General features: G+C 35.1%; 1 protein-coding gene and 1 long non-coding RNA gene across 5 annotated transcripts in view; one reads left to right on the top strand and one right to left on the bottom strand.

The window, feature by feature from the left end:
* LOC103094964 (uncharacterized) overlaps nucleotides 1-4,998 on the top strand; it is a 20,790-nt gene extending 15,792 nt beyond the window's left edge. For all 3 annotated transcript variants that reach the window (XR_001623320.2, XR_001623318.2, XR_008913738.1), the window contains exons 3-4: nucleotides 2,509-2,668; nucleotides 4,641-4,998. This is a non-coding gene — a long non-coding RNA (uncharacterized LOC103094964). The remainder of the gene's footprint in view (nucleotides 1-2,508; nucleotides 2,669-4,640) is intronic.
* The window catches only part of MOB3B (MOB kinase activator 3B), a 251,259-nt gene that overhangs the window by 77,500 nt on the left and 159,362 nt on the right, over nucleotides 1-14,397 (bottom strand). The gene's annotated exons all lie outside the window — the stretch shown is intronic.

The raw sequence follows: 14,397 nt of genomic DNA, 5'->3' as shown, positions 1-14,397 counted from the left end.
CTTTCAATCCTGTGACCTCTGGACATCTGGAATAGTATTGGGAAAATATGTTATGAGGCATGTTTACAATTTACCATGCTGTTGTTTTTCTCTTACCCTTGTGGAATTTATTTTAAGGGACATGTCTGAGATGGGTAATTCAAAAACCCAAAGCCAAAAAAGAAAGTCCTCAAGCCTTCAATCTCTTTCCCCAAACTTTACCCCCAAATAAATAAACAACCTCTTTATTTCTAGTCCTGGATCGTGCATAATATAGCTTATAAAAATGAAACTAAAAATATTTTCAAAAGAATGCTTTACCCACAGCAAGATCCAATTATTTTTGAAATGACACAAAGTTTCTCCTTCCCCAGAAATTAATAAGTTATATTCACAAGTTCCTTTTTTTGTAAGCAAATTATTCCAACTCTGCTACTTTTGTAACTATAAGTCTATATACTACAATCCATTACAAATTTGAGTCAAGTTAATTTTTGACTATTGCTGTCATACCTTTTTTTGTAGTGACAATTAAGAACTATTTGGCTACTATAAGACACTTTGATATCTTAATTCTTTTAGGAAGCTAAGAAATGAAATGGTAAGAGTTCTGGGTTTTAATCCCATCTTAAGCTCTAACTAAATATAATACTCTAAACAAGTCATTTAACCTCTCTCAGTCTAATATTCCATATTTACAAATTTATAAAATGGAAATCATAAAAGCATATATCCCTTGGGGTGGTTTGTTGTTTTGAAGATAAAATGATATAACATGTAAAGTGATTTGCAGGTCTGTGAAGAAAGTAAGAAAGGAATTATTCTACCCATTTTATTGGTGAAGAAATTAAGGTTCAGAGGCATGTCAATGGTCAAATATGGTCAAGATGTGGGATATATATCTATGCCTCAATGATTCCATGCCCAGTACTTTGTCCTAACACAGACTGTGTCTCATTTTACAGACATGAACATAGAAATTTCACAAAGTTAAATGATGTACCCAACGTTATATAACTGGTAAAGTTCCAGAGATTAGACTCAAATCTTCCCAAATGCCTCATCCTAAAATTGTTACTTATTCAAATTAGTTACATTTAAAAATAAATGTCAACAAAACATTGATGAGAATAAATGTCAAGATGGTTTCCTCATTATGGTTTCACATGGTTAAGATTTCTTCAGTGCCTGACACAGTAAGCACTTAATAAAATCTTACTGGTTGATCAATTTTCTATAACTGCTTTATTTCCTACAACTTTTTCAAATTTTCCTATAACTTGCAAATTTCCCACAACTTTTTCTTGCCTTGAGTTCAGTAAGAACAAGAGTTATGAGCCTTCTTTTGAGATTTATATGTATGCAGTGAATAGTAGCAGAAATTTCTTACAGAAACAAAAAAAAAACCCTACCTTCAACCAATTTTAATAAATCAAGATGCAAGTCCATAAATGTTAATAACCCTGAAAGTTCTTTGATACTTTGAAAGATAATACTTACAAGTACTCCTATAATACAGGTTGTGGTATTCCTTTAAAAAGTTTCTTTGACTTGCTCCCCACAGTGCCTCAGATAATTTCTCACTTGATCACTAACCAGGCTACTGTTTAATACTTTTAATTTGATGTTTCCTAATCCACACTTCAATCAATAGATACTTATTAAGTGCCTTCTATGTGCCAGGCATTATGCTAAGTGCTAGGGATACAAAAAGTCAAAAGATAGTCCCTTTCCTCAAGACGCTTACATTGTAATAGGCAGAGACAACATGTAAACAAATATATACAAGAATATGCAAGATAAATAGGAAATTATTAAAAAGGGGAAAACACTACAATTAAGAGTGGTTGGGGGAGGCTTCCTGGAGGAGATGGGATTTTAGTTGAGACTTAAAAAGCACTAGGGAGGTCAGCAGTCAGGGACAAAGAGGAAGAGCCTTCCAAGCATGGCAGAGAAATGGAGTCTTGTTCCTGGAACAGTTAAGAGACCAGTGTCACTGGACTGAAGAGTGCATTTTGGGGAGTAAGGTATAAGACGAATGGAAAAGTGGAAGAAGACTATAAAAAGCTTTGAATGCCAAGATGGAGAAGGTGATTTCTTTTTTTACTAAAAAATTGCTAAACCTTAAAATGTATATCATTCTGACATTTTTGGATATGGCCATTATGGGACTTTCCTTTACTTATTCTTGCTTACTTATTAAAGGGTTTTCCTTTTTAAAATTTAGGTGGAGATGAAAATGGGAGGTAGAATTTTGAGAAAATAAATTAAATGAAAAAATTCTTATACCGCCCCCACTCCCAATGAAAAGCTATTAACTCCATACAGAAAGTATTGAGTACATTTTGTTCAGGCAATGCTGCTTACCCCTCACCTTAGCAGAACCTCTGAACCATAGATTCCTAATTTGAACACTGGCAGCAGAAATTATCTTTATAGTGAATTTTCATAAATATATCCCAAAGTTAATTATTAACATTTTTTTCAATAAATATGGCTTAAAACAGAAAATCCATCTTCCCTTAATAGGCTCCTTCAGTAAAGCCAGGCAATAAAGAGAACTCTCAGTAGAATTGTACCATATGTGGACCTGCTCTTGTGATATTTAATTTATGATCAGCCATCACAGAAATGGCAACCCAATATGACACCATGCTGGTTTAGGCTACTTGCTGATGACTACAACAACGTAAGTAGAAAGAACAACAAAACAAATTCTTGTTGACTGACAACTGTGTAATGTTTAATTTGGGAGGGGGGAAGAGAAGTAGAAAGAGAAAGAATAAACATTTGTACCATGCTTACTATGTTCCATGCACTTCATAAATACTATATTATATCCTCACAATAACCTTGCAAGGTAGGTCCTATTATTATCCCATTTTACAGTTTAGAAAACTGAAGCAAGCAGTTTAGATGTCTTGTCCAGGGTTACACAGCTAGTAAGTGTCTGAGGCTGGATTTGAAGTCAGGTCTTCCTGAATATAAGCCCAGCACTTCACTGAGAAAAAACAATCTCAATTCACAATATTTATTAGGCATATACTACATACAGGCAATATGCTAGGTATTGGGGATACAAAGACAAAAATAAAACTGTCCCTAGCATGGGGAGGAACATGGGCTGGTCTATAAGTGAATAAAAAATAAAAAATAACTGGAGTTGGGAAAAAGATTAAGAAAATGTAGGAGGAGCACACAATTTAAGCTGGGTCCTCAAGGAAACCAGGAATACTAAGAAGAGGAGATGAGATGAGGAGAGAGTCTATTTTAGGCACGAGAGACAGGACAAAGCTATGGAGACTGCAAGTGTCTTCTATAAGGAGCAATAAGACCTCTTGCCTAGATTGTAGTTTACGTGAAGATGAATGAAGTGTAATAAGGCTGGAAAGATGAGATGGGAGCAGATTGTGAAGGGCTTTAAGTGTCAAGGAGTTTACTCTATATTTGCTCCTATAGGTAATAAAAAAAAGTTACTGGTGTTTAGTGAAAAGGGGAAGGATGTGGTCAGACCTGTTCTTAAGGATAATGACTTTGGCAGCTATATGGGTTAGAATGCAAAGAAAGTCTTGAGGCAGGTAGACCAATTAAGGAACTATTGAAATAGTTCATCAATTGAGGAGGGCTTAAATTAAGGTGGTGGTTATGTGAGTGAAGAGGATGAAACAGAAGCCAGAGACAAAGAAGTTTGAGGGGGGAGTTATGGATGTGAAATACTGCATGTACTGTCAGACAGGGTCAATATGTTGGCTAGCTTTTTCCTCCTTTTTAAAAATCTTTGTTATAAGGGATGGCTCACAGAGGATGGGAAGGGGAACAATATAGTTAGAGGTATAATGTTAAAGCAAAAGACATCAAGAAAATTAGATTTTGAATTGCATGTGCCTAAAATTGAGATGGAGTTATAAAAAGACAAAACATTAATATCTGTTTAAATAAATAAAATGAAAATTTTGCTAAAGAAATTCATTTTGCTGGAAATGTTCCAATTTTTTTTACTTGGGGAAAGAGAAAAGTTATTTTTATTGCTTCTCCTGCAACACATGTGTTTATCATTTGGTCAATTATTTTCTGTTAAACTAAGGATCATTCTGAGTTTTCAGTTGCTGCTAACTACTGATTAGAAATGAAATAGGAAATGACTTGCTTATCTTTAAACATATCCACAATTTGGAGTTTGAGGGTTTTTTTTGGAGATGTGGAAGAGATGAGAGGCCCCACTCTTCTCTGTACTCTATTGGGAATTCATTTGGCATATAATTAGATAGCTAGAGAAAGCTAGATAATATCTGGGAACCTCCAGACACAAAAGATCACACAGACAATTGATAATTCTATAATATATATAATAATAATAATAATTATAATATATATAATATCATAATAGATAATACAATAAATATAAATTATCTTTTCGGAGAATCTACAGATGTAAAACTTCACAATGATAACTTTCCAAGAGGTAGATAATTGATATTTTATATCTGGGACTTTCCCCAAAAGGCTGATGCACAAAAAAAATTAGTGTAAATTTCTGCACCAGAATTGAATATTTCTATGCCCATTTGTTTCTTAATTCAATAAATGCTCATTATTTTGTTATTTACAATTCCTTATAAACATTTTCTCATAGGTAATTTATGCCTATATTTTTGTTGAAGGAGGAAACATGGGGAGGAGACAGGAAGAATAACACTACGAAAGCTATCATGCATCATAAGAAGAATACAAATACAGCTCTCCTTTCCTCAAGAAATGGAGTTGGACCTGTGATTTTATTGCTCCTGAGAACTCCTGGAGGAGGAAACTCCTTCTCCTAATGCCAGTGAACGTGGCAACTTATATTCTTAAAGAATTTTCCTAGAACACTGATATGTTAAGCAATTTACTCAGGGTCACACTACCAGCATATGTCAGAGGCAGAATTGAAACCCAAGTTTTCCTACTTCTGAGGCCAGCTCTCTAGACCAGTAATGTCAAACTCAAACAGATACAAAGGCCAATAAACCACTTAAGGATCTCTATGATCTGCATATTGACTTTAGAAAATAAGATATTAATATTATCTATGTTTTATTGTGTTTTAGTTTTGTTGCTAATTATTTCCCAATTACATTTTAATCTGCTTCATTATTCACTCAGGAATGTTGTAGGCCATAAGGTCACATGTTTGACACTTCTGTTCTAGATTTCTTTTTCTTTAAGTGACGCTACAAAAAAGAAAAACAAAGGAAAAGATGTCCTATTTAACAAATTCTACTTTAAATGGGGGCAGAGAGTGTCTATATTAAATATTTCATTTAGCTGAAACTTGTATAGCAGGAACTAAAGTTGAAAATTTGCAAATGTAAAAATCTAACTATTCCTTTAGAATCAAGGCAGAAATCATTGGAGTTTGGGCATACATAGGTCTTTCCATCCAAAGTTCTCTCAAAATTGGTTAATTATTTGATTTTTCTAAAGTAAGACACCAAAATTTTTAAAAGAAATAATCAATTATGTCCTGTTTAGCTGAATAATGAGAGGCAATCAAACTTTCTATTGTTTGGTCTTTCTCTAGCAAATGATTATTTTGAAAGTTCCTTTTAGCCTGTCATGTTATACAACTTTACTAAGACTCACTTTATTAGGTACTACAAAGAGCTAATAAAACATGTCAGGAAGTCTAAGCTAAGCTGTAAAAACACTTTCAAAGGTCACTGTCAACACTTGGTTTGAGAGGACTTTTCAAAGGAAAAAACAAACATAAGGAGGGGCCTATGGTCTCAAAAGGCACAACTGTCAAAAGCAGCAATCCCAAGGGTGCAATGAGCAAAACAACACAAACAAACAAAAAGACAACCAGAACACCAAAAACCCAACCCCCAAAGTTAAAAGTTAGAGAAGATAGGAGAGGAAGAAAAGAAGAGGAAGAGAGAATGAAGGAGAGGGAAAGTGAAAAAGACATCTTAGAAATGATTTTAAATCATGAAACCTTTTTTTTCCCTTCATAATTTAGATTAGATTGTTGTCAATTTAATATTTAGTCATATTTTAGCTTAATTTCCAATATATATACTATGAAAATAAAATAGGTATGAGAGAATAACTATATAATATGTTTTAAAGCTAAACACTTTAAATAGATGTTTATAAATACTAGAATGGATCAGTTGTTATCACTGATTTCATTTTTCTCTCCAAAAATACAGAGAGCAACCCATCCATGTCTGCTCATCCCATGCAACTTTTATCTCTGTCTTCCCATAAGTTCATCACAGACTTAGTAAAGGCTTTCCTCTCTCCCAATATCTTGAGGATACTGGTGAAATACTCAAGCTGTCTATCTGTAATCCCCTTGCTCTTGGCACAAAGCTAGTCCATATTCTTTTTCTATCATATTTCTCTTGGGATATCTTTAATTCCAATTCCCCTTTGAAATTCTTTATTGCCAGTCATCATGACTTTTGTCTGACCATCGGGCTTCAATGACTCCGGAAGAGAGAGTGAGGCTAATGACTGTGCAATTCTACTCACTTAAATCCAATTCATGTGCAAGTGAAGACATCACCCTATGATGACCCTGGTCCTCTTTGAAACCAAGGACAAACAACACTGATTATATGATGTAGTATCCTTGCACCTACCCTATGCCTCTCCATTGCCCTCTTATGATATTTGTAAGTGAGCATTCAACATATTTTGATTAAACACCAATAATGCAAGCAAATGGACCTTCCTGCCAACTTCTCGAATATGTACTTGATCATTCCCTCCCATTTCTCAGAAAAATTTAAAGCTGAAATATTCTCTTTCTTTCCTCAAGTTTTCAACCTTTGTTCATCTATTAATTAAACTCAATTTTTTTCTGACTCAAACCCAACACTTTACTAAGCGGCCACACCTATTGCTTTTACATACATTATTTCATTTGATCTTCACAATATTGTGAGGTAGGTACTATTATTATACACTTTATGCCAGGGAGGGAACTGAGGTTGACAGAGGTTAACCAACATATAATATTGATGTGTATTCTTCCAAACCCCATGAATAGGTTAAAAATCTCTGTCTCTCTCTCTCTGTCTCTCCTTCCCTCCCCCTTCTTTGACAATGACACCACTATATTCAGTATATTCAGTACAAGCCCATGTCATCTCAAACCTAAACTTTTATTATAATTTTCTGGTAGGTCTCTTTGCCTCAAGTCTCTTCCCACTCCAGTCCATCCTCCATTCAGCTATCAAATCAATCTTCCTTAAGCATAGATCTGACTATGCCACCTCCCTATTTAATAAAACCCATTGGTTCCCTATTTCCCTTAGGATCAAATATAAAATTCACTGGTATTCAGAGTTTCCCATAATCTCCAACCTTACCAATTTTCTTACTCCATATTCATCCTCCACCACAATTTGTGATTCCAGTAATACTGGCCAACAAGAAGGAACATCTCCAGACTGGGTTTTTTCAGGTGCTATTTTCTATCCATGGGATACTCTCTCATCTAATCTCTATCTCCTGGCTTCCCTAGCTTTCTTCAAAGCTCAGATAAAAAATCCCATATTTTATAACAAGCCTTGACTGGTCCTCCGTAATATTAAGTGCCTTACCCATATTGATCATTTCCAATTTATTCTATGCATATCTTGTTTGTACATAGTTGTATTTCATGTTGTTAGACTGTGAGCCTTGGCGAACAGACCGACTTTTGGCACATCAATTTAATAAAATACAAAAATACCAAAAAAAATCTTTAAGTGTGAGGGAATATAGAATTATTAAATAATTCTAATTATAAATTATGAAATAGTACATTGAGAAGACCAAAGGAAGTGTATATACTAACTAAAACTATTTAAGAGGAAAAACAAAAGGAAAACAATGAACAGAGATACTTAGTGCAGTGTTTTAACATTTTATGTACTATAATTTAGTTCCAAAGCAAGTATAATCAATTGCATTGATTTTAATAAATATTAATATCATTCAATATTGGGTTTATATTTAAATTTGATTTAAAAATTTGAAGGTATTTATGTCAGAAAAAAAAGAAACAAAGGGAATATCCATCAATTGAGGAATGGCTGAATAGGCTGTAGTACATAAATATAACTAACTGTTACTGTACTTTAGTGTTGGGAAAATAGATAATTTTTGGAAGGCATGGAAAGACCTATGTGAACTTAGGTAGAGTGAAATAAGCAGAACCAGGAAAATAACCTATAATATGAATATTATAAAAATGGACAATTTTAAGAACTTTTATAAAATGAAGAATGAAATGAACAGAACCAGGAGAAATATTTATATAGTAACTACATTATAAAAACAAACAACTTTGAAAGCTGGAAGAAATATGATCAATTAAATGGTTATTCATGATTCCAGAGGACTGTGAATGAAACACTATTTATTACAGAGAAGTAATGGATTTAGGGTGCAGAATGAGATGTAAATTTTTGCCCAAAGTAAATAAGGGAATTTTTTGCTTGGCTATGAATATTTGTTGCAAGAAATTTATTATTTTGCTTTAAGGGTATTTAGGGAGGAAGGAGGAAAAAAAGATTTCTGTTAATATGAAAAAAGGAAAAACGCTACAGATATGAAATGTATATTTTATTTTGTTACCAGAAACTTGTTACAAAGTGGAATTGATCTGAAATGTTTGTATTTTTTTAATTCAAAAATCATTCATTTTCTAAAAAAGATATCAGTAGGGTTCCTTCTGTCACATATCTATTTGGGGACATAAGACTCAAACATATGAAACAACTAGAAATCAATATAATTAAGTACTGAAGTGTGTGGCACATCTTTTCTACACTATAGAGGTTCAACTTCCTTATCCCAGGGGAGTTCATCTATCCTACTTTGGGACTATGTCCTTGGGATAAACTATCCTAATTGATGAGTGAAAACTCATCTAACATCTAGCTGACTCAGACATTGCTTTATATCCCAATTAGCCACCCACCAAGGCTAACCCTGCACTGATATCTGACTGTCTTTCTCCACCCTTTCCCCCCTTTTGATGTTCCTTTGGGAGCAATAATAAAATCAGTGCTACCATTACTACTGGAAAGGGCAGGACAACCTTCTGCCATATGGCTCTCTCACAAGTCCTGTGATTATAAGATTAAAGATTCTTAATCAGGAGCCCAAGAACTAGTTTTAAAAAACATTTTGGCAACTGTGTTTCAATATAATTGATTTCCTTTTTTAACCTATGTATTTTATTTTACGCATATAAAAAACTATTCTAAGAAAGGATTCATAGACTTTACTGGATGATTCCAAGACACAAAAAAAAGGTTAGCAACTCCTGGATTAGATAAAAATTCTGTTCCCAGGCCATCATTCCCTAATATGTGCTATATCCCCTATTAGAATGTGTAAACTCCTTGAAATCAGAGTGTATCATTATTATTATTATTTTTATATCCCAACTACCTAAAACCTAGTAGATACTCAATAAGTGGATGTTGAAATTAATTCTATTGAAATATTGACTAGTATATCATACTTCTCATCCTTTTGGCAAGTGACTTTTACCAAGCCTGAAGAGAAATATTATTTTATCTCAAAGAAGCATCATGCAGATCAAGTTTCAGGCCACATTATGAGGGCCAGGACCTTAAATCTTCCTATGTGGGCATCAGCAGCTGCTAGCAAATCAAAGGATGGGGAGCAGTTGTGTAGAGATGTATCTGGAGAGGAGCCAGGGACAGCATGGAGCTCTGTGCTCTGGCCAAGTACTTCATTTTTTCCTTCTCAGCATCTTTAACATAATTCATTACAGATTTGACACAAATGCCATCAACAGCATTTGTTGTAAGAATAGGCGGGTGCCGTGCTCTTCCATCCTTCATGTCAATAAACCTTTAGCTCAGTGATATTAGGGAGCCTTTCTCAGGACATTCAATGTCATTCATTAAGACAGAGCACGTGAAAGTGCTTTGTAACACTGGCATATTGTATAAATGAAAGATAATACAATTTTTCCAGGCTTCCACCTGTTGAATTTCAATTAGCTTCAAGGACAAAGACAGGGACTTCAGCAGGAGGTTTTTCACTAGCTGATGAGAAAAAGGAATTATGCTAGGGCAAGTAATTATTTTACTTTGCAAATAGCCTAAAACAGGAGAAAGGGAATAATTACATAAGTTGGCAAAGTGACAGTACAACCAAAAGAATGAGAAAGAAAATGAAATCAGGAGCTGAGGCTTAGTCCAAATCTTACAATAGATTAAACCACTATTCCTCCTGATGTGAAGAAATTAATAGGGTAATAACACGATGAGTTAGAGTCAAAAGATCTAAATTTGAATCCCAGACTCACCATTTTTTACCTATCCGTAACCTTGGATGGGCAATGGGATATAGTGAATAGAGGAGCTACCTTTGTATCAGAATCTTTTGGGGAGGTTTTAGCTTCAGTCATGTAACCTCTCAATCCTGAGAGCAAACTTGCTGGCAAATTCAAATCAATAAATATTCATTGAATGTATTACAGAATGAATGAATTACAGAAAAGTTGCCAATATGTATAGGTAGAGGGAGGCTCCATACTGGGAGTTCTCAGATTAATGAAAGCCTACATCTGGAACAAAGAAACCCTACCTAAACCCATAATACCCTCCTTTCCCAAAAAGTCAACAAAAGCCAAGTCATTTCATTTGTATGAATATCAGTTTCCTCATCTGTGAATGGGGATAAGAGCACCTACCTCCTACAGTTGTTTGAAGATCAAATCAGGTACTTAAAAGGCTTCCTTTCCCCCTTATCCATATACTATCAGTTATTACCATTACAGATGATGAATCAAAAAATAAGTGAGCAATCAGCAAAATTTAAAGGCTAAACAATATGGATGCATTTACGCAGATTTTTTCATGAAAATATCCCTTTCTTAGAAGTAGTATTACCACATAATGAGCATCTTGAGTCGCTCCTGTTCCAGTAAGTGAACAGAGGCTTTGGTCTTAAAGGAGGTCACCACTTTTCCCCAGCTGCTTCTACACTGTTCTCTAAATACATCTTATTTAGATTCATCATCATGGATCAAATGCTTTTTAGGTTGAAAATATGTTTCACTCACAAAATGTTAGCAGCCTGAATAGACTTCTTTCCATTGAAGTAGCTGAACCAAAACACTTGCTTACCGGGTTTGGGATGCCCAAACTTTCCCATTGCCCACTGCTTCCAAAAGGAAAAGGCTGCATGATGTAAGGTTTAAAGGTTGCCGCAAGCATTGTGTTTGCTCTAGAAAAACAAACATGTGGATAAAGTGCTACCTCCTGGGGAACATCCAGCCTCCCTGCATCAACCTCATTTAATAGGAGAGCTTTGAGCTTTATCTGAAGAAAAACAAAGCCGCCTGTGAAGAAACTGATACAAACGCCTGCCATCTTCTGAGAGTCAGATGTGTGGAAATGAAATTTAAAGATGCTAGGGATAGCCAGTAAAATTATCTGACTGGACTAGCACCAGATCATCCTGTTTCTTGCCCAGCCTAATGTTTAATAGATGTAAAAACACAGTCACACTGTTTTTATAATTATTTCAATACTTCAAGGATCCATGATTTTAGTAGTCGTCCCTCCATTCATGCATACTGAAGCTGTCCTCTGAGTCACTGCAGCTAAAACAATTCATTTGTTACCTGGTGGTGATTCATTCACAGCATCTTGTGATTAGCTTGGCTAGACTTGGGGCAACAGGAACACAGTCATCACTGGGAATTCAAATATATATTCAAAACCTTTCTAGCTTTTTGGTTGTTGTTGTATTGAGTCCTTTCAGTTCTTCTTTGACTCTTCATGACCCCGTTTGGGGTTTTCATAGCAAAGATCCTGGAGTAGTTTGCAATTTTTCCAATTCATTTTACAGATGAGGCAAACAGGATGAAGTGACTTACTTAGGATCGCACATTACAGATGAGGAAACCGAGGTAAACAGGATGAAGTGACTTACTTAGGATCACACAGCCATATAAGTGTCTAAGGCCAAATTTGAACTCAGGCATTTAAATCCTCCTGATTCCAGGTCCAGTGCTCCAGTCACTGTGCCACTTAGCTGTCCCTTACAGGTTGATAGGGCTGGTTTCTGAACTTACTATTCAACTTTGAAGCCATTCTCTTAAAAATTATCAATGATCTCTTCGTTGCCAATTCTAATAACTTTGTCTCAATCCACATACTTCTTGAATTCTCTGGAACTTCTCACACTTGGACACACTTTCTTTTTCCTCTATGCTATTTCACTCGGTGATCTCAATACCCATTTCTATTTATCTGAACCCAGTTCTATTTATCTCTGATCACTACCCTAACCTCTGACTGGATATCTCAAACCTCCATTCTCTATCTTTTCCTGTCTTCCCCAAATAAACCCCTTACTTAAGATAAAGAGGAGAAAAAAGTATTTTCATTTGAAACACCACAAACTCACCCTGAGTGATTTAGAAGAAGGAGGAGGAGGAGGAGGGAAAGAGAGGAAGGAAAGTATAATGGGAGGAGGGAAAACAGAGAAGAAAGAGATAACTGCCTGATCTGTTAGTTATCAATCACCAATAAAATATACTCCCTTATTATTATTTACTACAATGTCCTGTAGATATCTTAAACTCAATGCATTCAAATCTGAACTCCATATTTCCCTTCCTCTCCTCCAAAACCACCTTGACAGTCAGTCATCTTTTTCTAAATTTCATATTACTGTCAAGGTCACCACCATCCTTCCAGTCACTAAGGTTCACAATTTAGTTGTCATTATCAATTTCTTACTCTCTCTCATCCCTTTATATACAACCTATTATAATTCCACCTTCATAACATTTCTTATACGCCCCCTTCTCTCCCCTGACACTGTCACCACCTTGGTGCAGAGCCTCATCAACTGGACTATTACAAAAGCCTTCAGGTTCATTTTCCCACCCCAAATTTCTCAGTACTTCAGTTCATTTTGTATTTAGCTGTTGAACTGATCTTGCTGAAGTGCAAATCTGGCCTGTGCCCACCCCCTCATTCAATAAATTCTACCTTCTCATCACCCCCAGGGCCAAATAGATAAAGTCCTGTTTGGCATTCCAGACCCTTCATAACCTGGCTCCCTCATGTAGGAGGATTTTCTCCCTTTCTCTTTCCTGTAGACAGACAGACAGACACACACACACACACACACCAGAAAGAAAGAAATATACACCAATCTTTTAGGGAAAAGGCACCAAAATGATTTAATAAGGTTAAAATAAACGATACATGCTTTGACTTAATAATTTAGTCTTTAAAAAATTCATCATTATCTGGAAAGACTATCAGAAATACCAAAGTAACCAAACATGTAGGTTTTCTCAAAAAAAAGGGAATTGCCAGAGAGAGAGAAGTCTCTGAATTTCTGACAGTTGTTAGCTCACGGTCACAGGAGATCCTCAATAACTATTAATAAAACCAAATGAAATTTTTGGCTTAGAATAATTAACTTCATAATGAAATTTAAGATGTCCATAAGGAATAACTTCCTTTGACAAAGGGCTTCCTATTATCTGTCTCTAAAAATTCTACTCAAAGTCTGAGCATCATTACACTTAATTCGATGACATTTATGCAGTATTTTAGAATTTGCTTAGTATTTTCCATACATTACCTAACTCATAACTGCTCACATATCTTGGTTGTCAGGAGTATATAAAATAACAACAAATGACAAATAACATTTGTATAGTACTTACGATATGCCAGGCATTGTGCTAAGCACTTTCTAATTATTATCTCATTTAATCTTTACATCAACCCTGGGAAATAGGTACTATCATTATCCCCATTTTCAGATGAGGAAACTGAGAGAAACAGAGATTAAACCACTTATCCAAGGTCACACAGCTAGTATCTTAAGGCACATTTGAATTCAGGTCTTCCTGATTCCAAGGCCAGAGTTATATCCATTGGACAATCTATTATTTACAGAGCCCTACCTTCAAATCATAACAGGATTTTGCCCCAATAATCCTACTGCTATCTGAGGAACTTCACAAAATCCCAAACAGTAGAATTCCCTTTCTGTGTCTATTGTTAATAAATTCTCTTCTATAATGTAAATTTTCCCATTAGAGAGCTCAGGTTCTCTTTTACACATCTTCCAATTTGGAAATTACTATTTTTCCTTAGTTTAAGACATTTTGCTCAGGTTTACCTTATAGCACCCAAAAAATCCAGGAGGGGACATGCTTAGTTCTCACAGATATTATATCGAACTGGAAGAAAAATGCCCAAGAGATGCAGCAATGATGCCTTATGGTACTTTTCTTCCACAAATCTGTAATCACATCTGCTGGCACAAAGTCTTTAGGCAATTACATACATCAAGGGCCATCTAGGTAAAACACTGTGTAAAGTACCTAGCAGTCAGAAAGCAGGGTGCTTGGAAAAGATGGTCTAT

Source organism: Monodelphis domestica, chromosome 7 (assembly GCF_027887165.1).
Source record: "Monodelphis domestica isolate mMonDom1 chromosome 7, mMonDom1.pri, whole genome shotgun sequence".
In the NCBI taxonomy this organism is placed as follows: Eukaryota; Metazoa; Chordata; class Mammalia; order Didelphimorphia; family Didelphidae; genus Monodelphis; species Monodelphis domestica.
This window is presented reverse-complemented; position numbering and strand designations above follow the sequence as displayed.